Source organism: Pseudopipra pipra, chromosome 17 (assembly GCF_036250125.1).
Source record: "Pseudopipra pipra isolate bDixPip1 chromosome 17, bDixPip1.hap1, whole genome shotgun sequence".
NCBI classification, from domain to species: Eukaryota; Metazoa; Chordata; class Aves; order Passeriformes; family Pipridae; genus Pseudopipra; species Pseudopipra pipra.
Window position 1 is genome coordinate 10116898 of NC_087565.1, and position 10331 is coordinate 10127228.

General features: G+C 44.4%; 1 long non-coding RNA gene across 1 annotated transcript; it reads right to left on the reverse strand.

Annotated features, from left to right (window-relative positions):
- Nucleotides 1-450: 450 nt before the first annotated feature.
- Nucleotides 451-9962, reverse strand: LOC135423698 (uncharacterized). The gene is made up of 2 exons (XR_010434904.1): nucleotides 7969-9962; nucleotides 451-6846 (listed from the first exon to the last, which is right to left on the reverse strand). It is a non-coding gene; the product is annotated as an uncharacterized LOC135423698 (long non-coding RNA).
- Nucleotides 9963-10331: the final 369 nt, after the last annotated feature.

The window sequence follows — 10331 nt, forward strand, 5'->3', positions numbered from 1 at the left end:
TCACCATGTAAGTCTGTATTTCATGTACCGTGGACTTAGTCTGTTAGAATTAAACTTTCATTGGTTGGTTTGATTTTCCCCCCACCCTTTTGTCTTTTCTGATCTGTTCTCCTTCTATTTCAGCCAAAATTTATTCCAGAGTTTCTCAGGTAGGTGCCAATTGTAGTATGAAAATGGAAGTTGATCTTTATAAATTATTTATGAACTCCTGTGTGAAATTCTGTGCCATAGTGGGTAAAAGGTATTTATAAGATTCCCTGAAGTAGCTCTTTTTAAGAAAACAATTAACAAGTGTCTAAATAATGCTTATAACCACCCTAATTACTGCTTTCCTCTCTTCTCTACTTACTTATTTTAAAGTTTGTAAACTTCACATTTTGTACTAAAAGAGTGATTGTTCTTACTTTGAAATTTGTGCTTTGAAATATTCCTCCTGTTTTCCTGATAAAACCAATTGTTTATAGAAAGCAGAAAGAAGGCAATTTTGATATCGTATCTGGAACAAGATATAAAGGAAATGGAGGGGTATATGGCTGGGATTTGAGAAGAAAATTAATCAGGTTGGTATTTTTCAGATATTTACAGTTAAAATTGTTATTTATAAACAATAATTACAAACACTCCATCCATGTGAGCTGAACTGAGTCTTTAGTCAGCAGAACTGCTGTACCTGCTGAGAACTGCAAAATCACATTAAATACTACAAGTGTGCACCACTGGCAAATTGTGTGGTTCAAATCCACCAGGAAAGGATGAAATGACGTGGCTGGGCTTGAGAAATGGGTTGGAGCAGTGGGCAGATTGGCAGTGGACAGCTGGGACAGCTCCAGTTCTGTCATCCAGAGAGTGAGCTGAGACTGTGACACTTTTGTCAAGTTTAAAATACACATTTGGGTGGCTGTAATGGTCCTTCCCCTAAGCAGTGAATCCCTTGCTAAACTCCTCTGGTGACACTCTGGTGGTTTTCCGTATCCAAGTCTCACATTTGTCCAGGAAGCATTTTTATTCCCTACTTACAGTGTGTGTCAGTCAGAAGAAAAGTGTTGCTTTGATGGTTGTCACATTCATTTCTTTTAATTGTATGTGTAGACAGTTCTTCCGTAAAGAACCAGGTTATAAACCTAATTTCTAAAAATCCTTGTTTTTTCTTCATAGAGAAGTTCAATAATCTACTAATTATCTGCTTTTGAAAAACAAAACCTTGGGTGTTTGATTTCAAGATTCTATAATTTATTAATCAAATCTAGCAATGAAAACACACTAGAAATCTAAATTTTTTTCATAGGAAGCAATAAAAGTTTTGTTGGGTTTTGGGAGGGGGGATGATACGTACTTATTTTTTTAGAAATTCTGCTTGATCTTTGGGAATTGTGTGCTGGGCAACTGTGACATTCACATTTTCTTTCCCAGCCGTGGTGCCAATTTTCTGACTCAGGTTTTGCTGAGACCAGGAGCATCAGACCTCACAGGGAGTTTCAGGTATGGCTCTGGTTTGCAATTAATAAAGTTCATTGGAAATTAAGAAACTGCTGAACAAGGAACTGGAATGAGAACAGCCCTTCTTTACTGAGGGCTGTGAAATCTGTTTGGGAAAGGTGGAAGAAATAGTGGACTAGATTGCAAGAACTGCTGCTCCTATGGCTTTGTTAAAGATTTTATAAATAGTAATGAGATGAGTGAGGGATTGCAGTTGAGATTCCCACACACTTGCCTTGATTTCCAAATTTCAGAAAATTGTGCTTCAGGTTTCATTTTCTTTGTAACTGTTTACAGGTTGTACAGAAAAGAAGTCTTACAGAAACTCATGGAGAAATGTGTTTCTAAAGGCTACGTCTTCCAGATGGAGATGATTGTTCGGGCCAGGCAGTTGGGATACACCATTGGAGAGGTACAGGACAAGTTTGATAGGGATCTTGTGCTTTTGTGTAAAGGGACACACAGATTACTGAATTTCTTGTGCTCCCAAGAAGCAGCCAAGATTTTCAAACTAATATAAAAAAATTACATGTCTAGAACTCTACTTTTCCAACTTTGCCAGGTGAATACTGGATCTGAATTTCCAGTTCCTTATTCCCCTGGCTGATAAGATTCTGAGATCCCTCCCTCTTCCTGTTGCCACTCCTTTAGCTGTATACAATTTTACAAAGTTCTTCATATTCAGAAGTCATCTCCCAGCCAGGGGTGAGGCTGAGCTGTTCCCTGGTGGTGGGAGATTTGTGCTTCCTGGGGCACTGACTCAAAGGTACTGAATTAACAAGGAAAGTGCTGGAGGTTGATTTTAAGCCCTCAGGCTTAAAACACTGAGGCTGTTCTGACCACCTACCACCCAGCCACAGAGTAATGTCTTGGGATCATCTTTAAAGGTGATAAACCAAATAATTTCATGCTCCTCAGCTACTGGGGAGAACTGACACAAAGGAAGCCAGTCTGGTGCTTGCCTTGTTCCCATGTCTGAAAATGCTGTAGTTCAAAGGCCATTCTTTTGTGTAGAGAATCTCTGATTATTTAGGTTTTGAACCTTAAAAATAGTTCTGCTTGTTTCAACAGGTTCCTATTTCATTTGTGGACCGTGTCTATGGAGAATCCAAACTGGGAGGCAATGAAATAGTCTCCTTCCTAAAGGGGCTCTTGACCTTGTTTGCCACAACGTGATGGTTTGTCCTAAATTCACTTTTTTAGTCAAACATTTTCTGACATCTGTGTAGTTTTTACTATATAACAGCAGAAGCTTGATAATCTGTGTGGTGACCAGAAGACCTGCTATAAGCTACCAATTAAACAAACCACCAACAGTAAACTAAATCCACTGTCTCCCAGAACGCTTCTTCCAAAAGAAATTAACTCTGCATTAAACTAAAAACTAATAAAGGCTAATGATTTTCTATTTTTGTAAAAACAACGAAGTCTTAATAAAGAACACAAAGCTCAATGACCCTTTGCATTTGGAAATGAATCATTATTCAGCAGAAGCTAATGAGGATTCTGAAATAAAGACAAGCAAGGACAGACAAAAACCCAACCCAATGGAATTTCTTATCTTTGTTCTGTGGTTTGTAGATATTAATTTAAATGAATGTCCTTTAAATTAGTGTCCTTTCTTTCCTCAGCACGTGTCTTAAAGCAGCTACATGTTTCTACAGATCTGATAACACCTGGTGTAGTTTAAGAGTTAATACAGAGTACAGTGATTTGTTCCTAGACTGGAAAGAAGGAATTTTCTTTGGATAAGAAAGAGAATTGTATGTGGAATAATTTTGTATTCTGTGTGTTGGTCCAGAAGCAGATGAGTCCCTTTTCTTACCTCCTTTAGAAACTAAATAGTTTTGGAGTCTGTACAACAGGAGCCTGGCACCTCACAAAGTTCAGGATAACAGAAGACCCAGTTCACCACACTGAAGATATTTGAGATTTTTTTTCTTTTGTCAAATAACAAATTGCAATCTAAAGTCTGTATTTGCTCCAGATCCTGTGGAAGGAAACACAAATGGAGCAATACTAGTTTTTTTCATGGTTTGATAGAGCCAGAACTCAGAAATTCCAAAGCCCTTGCAATCAAATGTGCATTGGGGAGGAGGGTGACATTATTCTGATAATGGCTTTATAGATATGAAAAATTATGTCCTTTTGTTGGGGGCAGGGGAGGATTTTTCTGTGGGTACCTGTATCAGAAAATTAATGTCTTGAAAATGCTGCCTGTTTGGCTTGTGTTTGTCTGCATTCCTTCAGCACATCAGATACAGTTGTTACTACTTGAAAAATAAATTTAGAAAGTCTGTAGATAAATGATAAATTCATATTTTCAGATAGTCTTTTATCACATTGATAAAAATAAGTAAAACTTTAAAACAAAGATTATTTCCTAGTGGGCTGCTTTAGAGCTCTTCCTTTGTTCTTTAGTGGAGTTGTACAGATTCAGTTTCTCCTTTTCTGACTATTCAGAGCAAATGTTTCATATTTCATTCGCTTAAAAATAATAAATAAAAAATGTAGCTGTAAGTTTTCGAATCTTCATGTAACTGGATCACAGTGACTGAACTGTACATTTTGTGACATTTGCCTGTAATTTTTCCAAATATACATAATTTAATTTGGTGCAGGCTAATCAGATCTAATAATATGTGCAGAGTTATGTCTCTGAGTCCACAGGGGCACTGAATCTCCAATAAGAGGTTTCATCTATTTATGCTTCATTTGGAGGTTTCATGGCAAGCCCCAATATTTTAAGTTGAAAACAGGTCCAAAGTTTTTAACGACTAAATAGTGAGGGTTTAGATGTTTATTTAAATTTACAAAATGCTGATCATTTGCTAGAATGCAAATTGGGGAACAACAGCAGAAGGACGTGGAGCTGCTGGAGCGAGTCCAGAGGAGGCCATGGAGATGCTCCAAGGGCTGGAGCCCCTCTGCTCTGGAGCCAGGCTGGGAGAGCTGGGGGGATTCACCTGGAGAAGAGAAGGCTCTGGGGAGACCTGAGAGCCCCTTCCAGGGCCTGAAGGGGCTCTGAGAGAGCTGGAGAGGGACTGGGGACAAGGGCACACAGTGATAGGAAAAGGGGAATGGCTTCCCACTGCCAGAGGGCAGGTTAGATGGGATATTGGGAAGGAACTCTTGGCTCGGAGGGTGGGGAGGCCCTGGCACAGGTTGCCCAGAGAAGCTGTGGCTGCCCCTGGATCCCTGGAAGTGTCCAAGGCCAGGTTGGACAGGGCTTGGAGCAACCTGGGCTAGTGGAAGGTGTCCCTGCCCATGGCAGGGCGTGGGATTAAATGAACTTTAGGTTGCTTCCAACCCAAACCATTTCGTGATTCTATGTTCCCTATTCTTGTTCCCATTTTCCCTTTCCTATTACTTTACAGACCCTGCTTATCCTCTCATCATACTCAGTCTTGCCTTTTTCATGTCCCCAGAGAAGCCACACTACACTTGCCATTCTCCAAGTGTTACTAGCAGACTGTAGTAGAACAGCAGTTCTATGATCTTTAGAGTTCAGGTGCTTAGAACTCCATACAATGTCTTAAATATTCATGTACTAGGGATTTATAAAGTGGCATTTTAATTCTCAGTTCCTTTCTTAATACCATTGCAATTCTCCACTTGCCTTGTTTTGGCCACCACGAAACACTGACTTGACATTTACAGAGAATTTTTCATTTTATGTCCCCGGTTTTACAGTTCTACATAAATCAGCTTTTCTTAATTACATCCATATTCATTTCCTATGAAGGCACAAATACTTTGCTAATGCACTTTCTCTGTTATACTTTCTCAGGAATCTGTGTCTGCAAGCACTCAATCATTTGGCAAGAACAGGAGCTTTAATTGCTTCCTGGCTCAAATCAGTGTATATCATGGATATATTTGGTTGGGCATGTTTAATGAAGGGGGGAAGAAGGTAACTCACATTTCAGTTTCCCCTGAGCAGATTTAGGTCTGTGATTCACAAGGCCAAGCAGTTTCAATCCCTCTGACCCAGACCATTGGGATCCTGAAGCTGGGACAAAACCACTTCAGACACCCAAGGTTCATGTGCCCAAGAGAATGTGAAACCAGGACCAAAGCCTGTTTGGGTGAGGGTTTGTCTGATCTGAGGTTGGAAGGAGCTGGCTTCTGTTTTGGTTTGGGTTGTCTGTGAAATCTTTATGAGGCTCTAATCTCAGCCTGCAATAAGGATGTACCCAGCTGCCAACACAAACACAATAATCAAACATATTTTCCAGTGGACTGTGTAGAAATCCAACCGCAAGGTTCCCACAACCTTCTGCATATCAACAGTAAAAAATAACGATGACTAATCAATAATATTTACTTAAGGGTCTATCAGGATTCCAAGCATAAGCATGGATTGAAATCTTGGCACAAAGGAATGAAATGACAGATTGCCTGCTCAGTTCAATACATGGGTGACTTCAGCAACAGATTTCAGGGGCTGGCACTCCAGAGCTGCAGGCAAATGGTAATATTGGGAGCAGCAGGAACAGGGGATGTGCAGAGGAGAGAAATCCTTATCAAACTTTTCATTGTTTATGACATTACCTCCACTTCATGCTGCAGAAGACATGAGTAAACAAGGTAACTACTGGCAAAGCACAGAAACTTTATGAGCATCATCTCTTCCTCTGTTCCTGCCACATTTTATCTTATTTCTCCAGACCTTGTGGCAATTTGTTACTTTCTTACAGGCTGTGATTGTTACTGTTCAGGAGGAAATACATTGAAACTGGAGAGAGAAGACCAAATTGCAGCTTTTAATCCAAAATTAGATCTGAAAACTCAGCCCGAGAGAGCTATTTCAACAAAGCAGCAGAGGGCAAAGAGCATAAAATAGAGTGTTATCCCTGCAAGGGTAGTTGCACTGACTGTTCAACAAAGTGGTACCAAAGGTGCATCATAATAAATAAACACCACCTTCACCACCTTGTGTTTGGCTCACGAACTTCTTTCCTGTTCTGACTTTTTGCAAACATGTCACGCCCCAGCAGGTGAACCCAGACAAAACCACAGCTGAGAACCTGTTTCCTGGGAAGCCGAGGGTGGTTCTCTAACACAGCTCCTCAAATGCTGTGCTCTCAGGAAGGGGAAGATCTGAGCACTAAAGGATGCTTGTGCTTTTGCTCCAGAGCAGGAAAGATGTTGACTGAGCTCCTGCAGTCCCTGGGAATGCTTTAGGCTCTTTTGTCCCACTACCTCTGTGTTGAGGGATCCCCAGGAAGGAATCAACCAGATTTACTCAGTACATGTGAAGCTCATGTCGTGACTGCAGCGTGTCTGGAGAGCTCCCACTTCTAGCCCAGGATCCATCCTGCCTGCCTTGCAAAGAAGGCACATGGCAGCACTTCTGATGGGTGGATCCTGTCAAAATAATGACATTCCTTACTGTATAGTGCAGGGACATGGAAAAGACAAGCTGCTTGGAAGTGATCAATGATAGAAAGACTGAAGTTCTAATGTTTTAGTTCTAATCAATGTCTCTCATGCAGTAAATCCTACCTGAATGCAGTGCTTCTGAAAGCACTGACAACTTGTAAGGTATCCACAGAAGTGTAGTTTGCCACATCACCCCCAAATGAGAGAATACTTGACTGACCAGCTTCCAAGAGAAATTAAGTTGCTACTTATGACAGATAAATTTCCTATTGGTGTGACTAAGGGGCTTTCAAGTTATCCCAACCAACTAAGCAAATCTATCCTAAGCATCTCTAATCACAGACATGCTCAATAGGAGTATCCTTTGAAAAAACAAGTAGAAAAGGAGGGTACTCTGTGTCAAGGAATTGTTCTTCCCTACTTTTATCCTGATACAGACTAAATTTGGTTCCTTCCTTGTGACTTTTCCCAAAGCCAACTTCATGGAAGAAGGTTGGAGAATGCTGACAGATGATGAAGTGCCACAGCTCAGAAGGTGGGTGGCTTAGTGGGTCTTAAAGAGCATTGTGAGGCCAGTGATCTTAATGCTGATTAACTTACTTGTATTTATTATATAATTAATTATGTGTAAAGCCATCAAGAGTTGTCTTAATTATTTTGTATTTGAATAAAAAATAAGCATAATACTGCTCCTAAACTAGCACAATTCTGCCCTGAATCACCACCACAAATGCAATTAAACCTATTCAACTTGGGAGTGCTAATTGTCTCCCCTCTGGTGTGAGTGTTTAGTCTCCTACAGTGCTGTGATTTTACTGATTTTTCTGGTGTGAGAAACAATACCCACTTCTGTCATATAAAAAGTATATTAAAACTATTACTATCAACTTTTGCTTCATTTTGTTCTCCTCACTCTGCACACACAGGAGAAAAAAGGAGAAAGTTCTCCTGCCTGGACTCCTATTGTTTGTGCTTGTGCTATTGTATCCTTTGCACAGATCTTCGTGTTGTGTTCATTCCCTTAAATATGTATCAAATATAATTTCTACTTCCAATTGCATTATGATGTTCCTCTACACTCAGTTCCTCCAACCTTCAGACACTCACCTGTTTTCTCAAATTCAACCCTCAGATTAGAAGGTCTGCGGATTGTTTTTCTGGAGTTGTTGTATTTTCTTTGCTTTAAGTGATGGCTCCAGAGTGGTCACTGGTAAAGCATAAATAAAAGAGTGTTGAAATAGGAAGGTGCTTGAATTTGGGGTTGTGTGCTTTAGGCTGGCGCAGACTGGCTCAAGCAGCCACGAAGTTGAGAGTTTCTGAACACAGTCCTGACTTAACGAGGTTTCAGAAATGTTTTCCAACATTGAAGCCATCAAAGTATCCACTCTTGGAAGGCAAAATGATGTTGCCACAGAAAAACAAACCACCCTTCTTTGCTCTCCTTCCTCCAGACGTACTTCACACGTGTTGCAGAGGAACTTTGGAAGCACCTCAGTTCCAGGAGCCCTTTTAATGTCAGAGCACCAGCTTTGGTTTTGCAGGTTAGTTTTGTGTATTTCCACTTTTTTATTTACATTTCCACATAGAACAAAGACTCCTTCAGTGACTTACTGACTCTTATATCCACCGATGAGAAGATGCCATGGAAGCATCCAGTGAAACCACGGTGTCACTTGCAGACAGTGACAAGCAGTGGATTTCTACATCCCACTGAACGAGGAAGTGTCAAAGCAGCCTCCCAGACACAACAACATGTCACTAAATTCTTCATAAAAGCTATTTAAGTGAATTGTGACAAACAGCGTGTACACACTGCCAGGACATCAGCCACTTGAAGACGCAGGAGATCCTTGAGTTATACGAAGTCTCAGTAATTGGTGACAAGTTTTCTCTGCTTCTGCACTTCAGGTAATGCTTCAAACACGTGGACTTTCCTTTCTAGCATTGTAAGGCTGAACTCGAGTGTGTCACTGAACCAGAAAGGGTTTGAAAGCTGAGGATGGAAGGATTACACTTTACTTCATCCTCCAAGTGCTCGTGTCTTTCTGAAGTATCAAAAACCATCGTTCCCTTTCACTTCTGAAGGGTTTTTTACTGTGCTATTAGAACTCGGCTTCGATTGTTGAAGAGGTCTTGAGCAGATAGGTCTTCCACAAGGAAGAATTACATGTGGGGTCTTGTCCTGATCCAGATGTTCCTGCTCTAAAAAGTGAAGTCCAGTGTCTCTGCACAGGTGTGTGTGAGCACGTGTGCACAGGGCCCACAGGAACATGACACACACACCTTTTGGGTGCTGCCTTGGCTTCAGGAAATTAACCCAAAACTTGGAGAATTTGGATTTCTGAGATTGGCAGTGTGTAAATCACACATGTCCTCTGATGCCTCTCCGGATTCCCTGACCAATCCCATCACACTCCAGGGCACATTTGGCAATGGGTGCCACTCACCCGACACCTCCTTCCCTCCCTCGGGCTGAGCCCGGCCTGGGGCCTCCCCGGTACAGCCCCGGCCCTCCCGTGATGGGTCAGGCTGGAAGGGCCCACAGGGGTCACCTGGTCCCACGTCCTGCTCCAGCAGGGCCATCCCAGAGCACACGGCACAGGACTGTGTCCAGATGGTTCTGGAACATCCCCAGTGAGGAGACTCCACACCCTCTCTGGTCTCTGTTCAGTGCTCGGTCACTGCACAGGGAAGAAATTCTTCCTCATGTCCAGGTGGAACTTCCTGGGCATCAGTTCCTGCCCGACCCTCGTGTCCCATTGCTGGGCCCCCCCGAGCAGAGCCTGGTCCCTGCTCTGCCCCCTCCCTGCAGGCCCTGACACACATGGATGGGGTCCCCCCTCAGTGTCTCCCCTCGAGGCTGCACAGCCCCAGCTCCCTCAGAGATGGACCGGTCCCCTCACCATCCTCACCGCCGCCGCTGGGCGGGCACGGCGGGCGCGGGGCCGCCTCGAGGCCGGTGCGAGGGCCGAGCGGGAGCGGCGGGAGCACCGTTCCGGGCGGTGCGGGGTGCGGTGCGGGGAGCAGGGTCTGTCCCCCGGGCCGGGCCGGGTCGGTGCCCGGGGCGGGGGCGGGGCGGGCGCGGTCCCAGAGGCGCCGCCGCCGCCGCACGAGGCCCGCGCGCGCTCCCGGGGCCGCCCCGCGGTCACGTGCGCGCCCCCCCCCGCGGTCACGTGCCCCGCGCCGCTCGCGCCCCCGCCCCGGCGGCGGCGGCCCCTCAGGACGGGAAGTAGTCCCGGCCGGGGGCGCGGCGGAGGGATCCCCGCGCCGGACCAGCCGCAGGGCGCGGCGCCTCCTAGCGGGGCCGGGGTAGATCCCGCCGCCGCAGCCGCCGCCGCCATGGCCGCAGCCGCCCTGCCGCGCCCCGCGGGGGCCCCCCCGCGGTGGGGCCGTGTCAACGCCCGGTGGGGCGGGCGCGGCGGGGCCGGACCATCGGGACCCCCGGGGCTCCCCCGCCCCCCCCGGGGCGC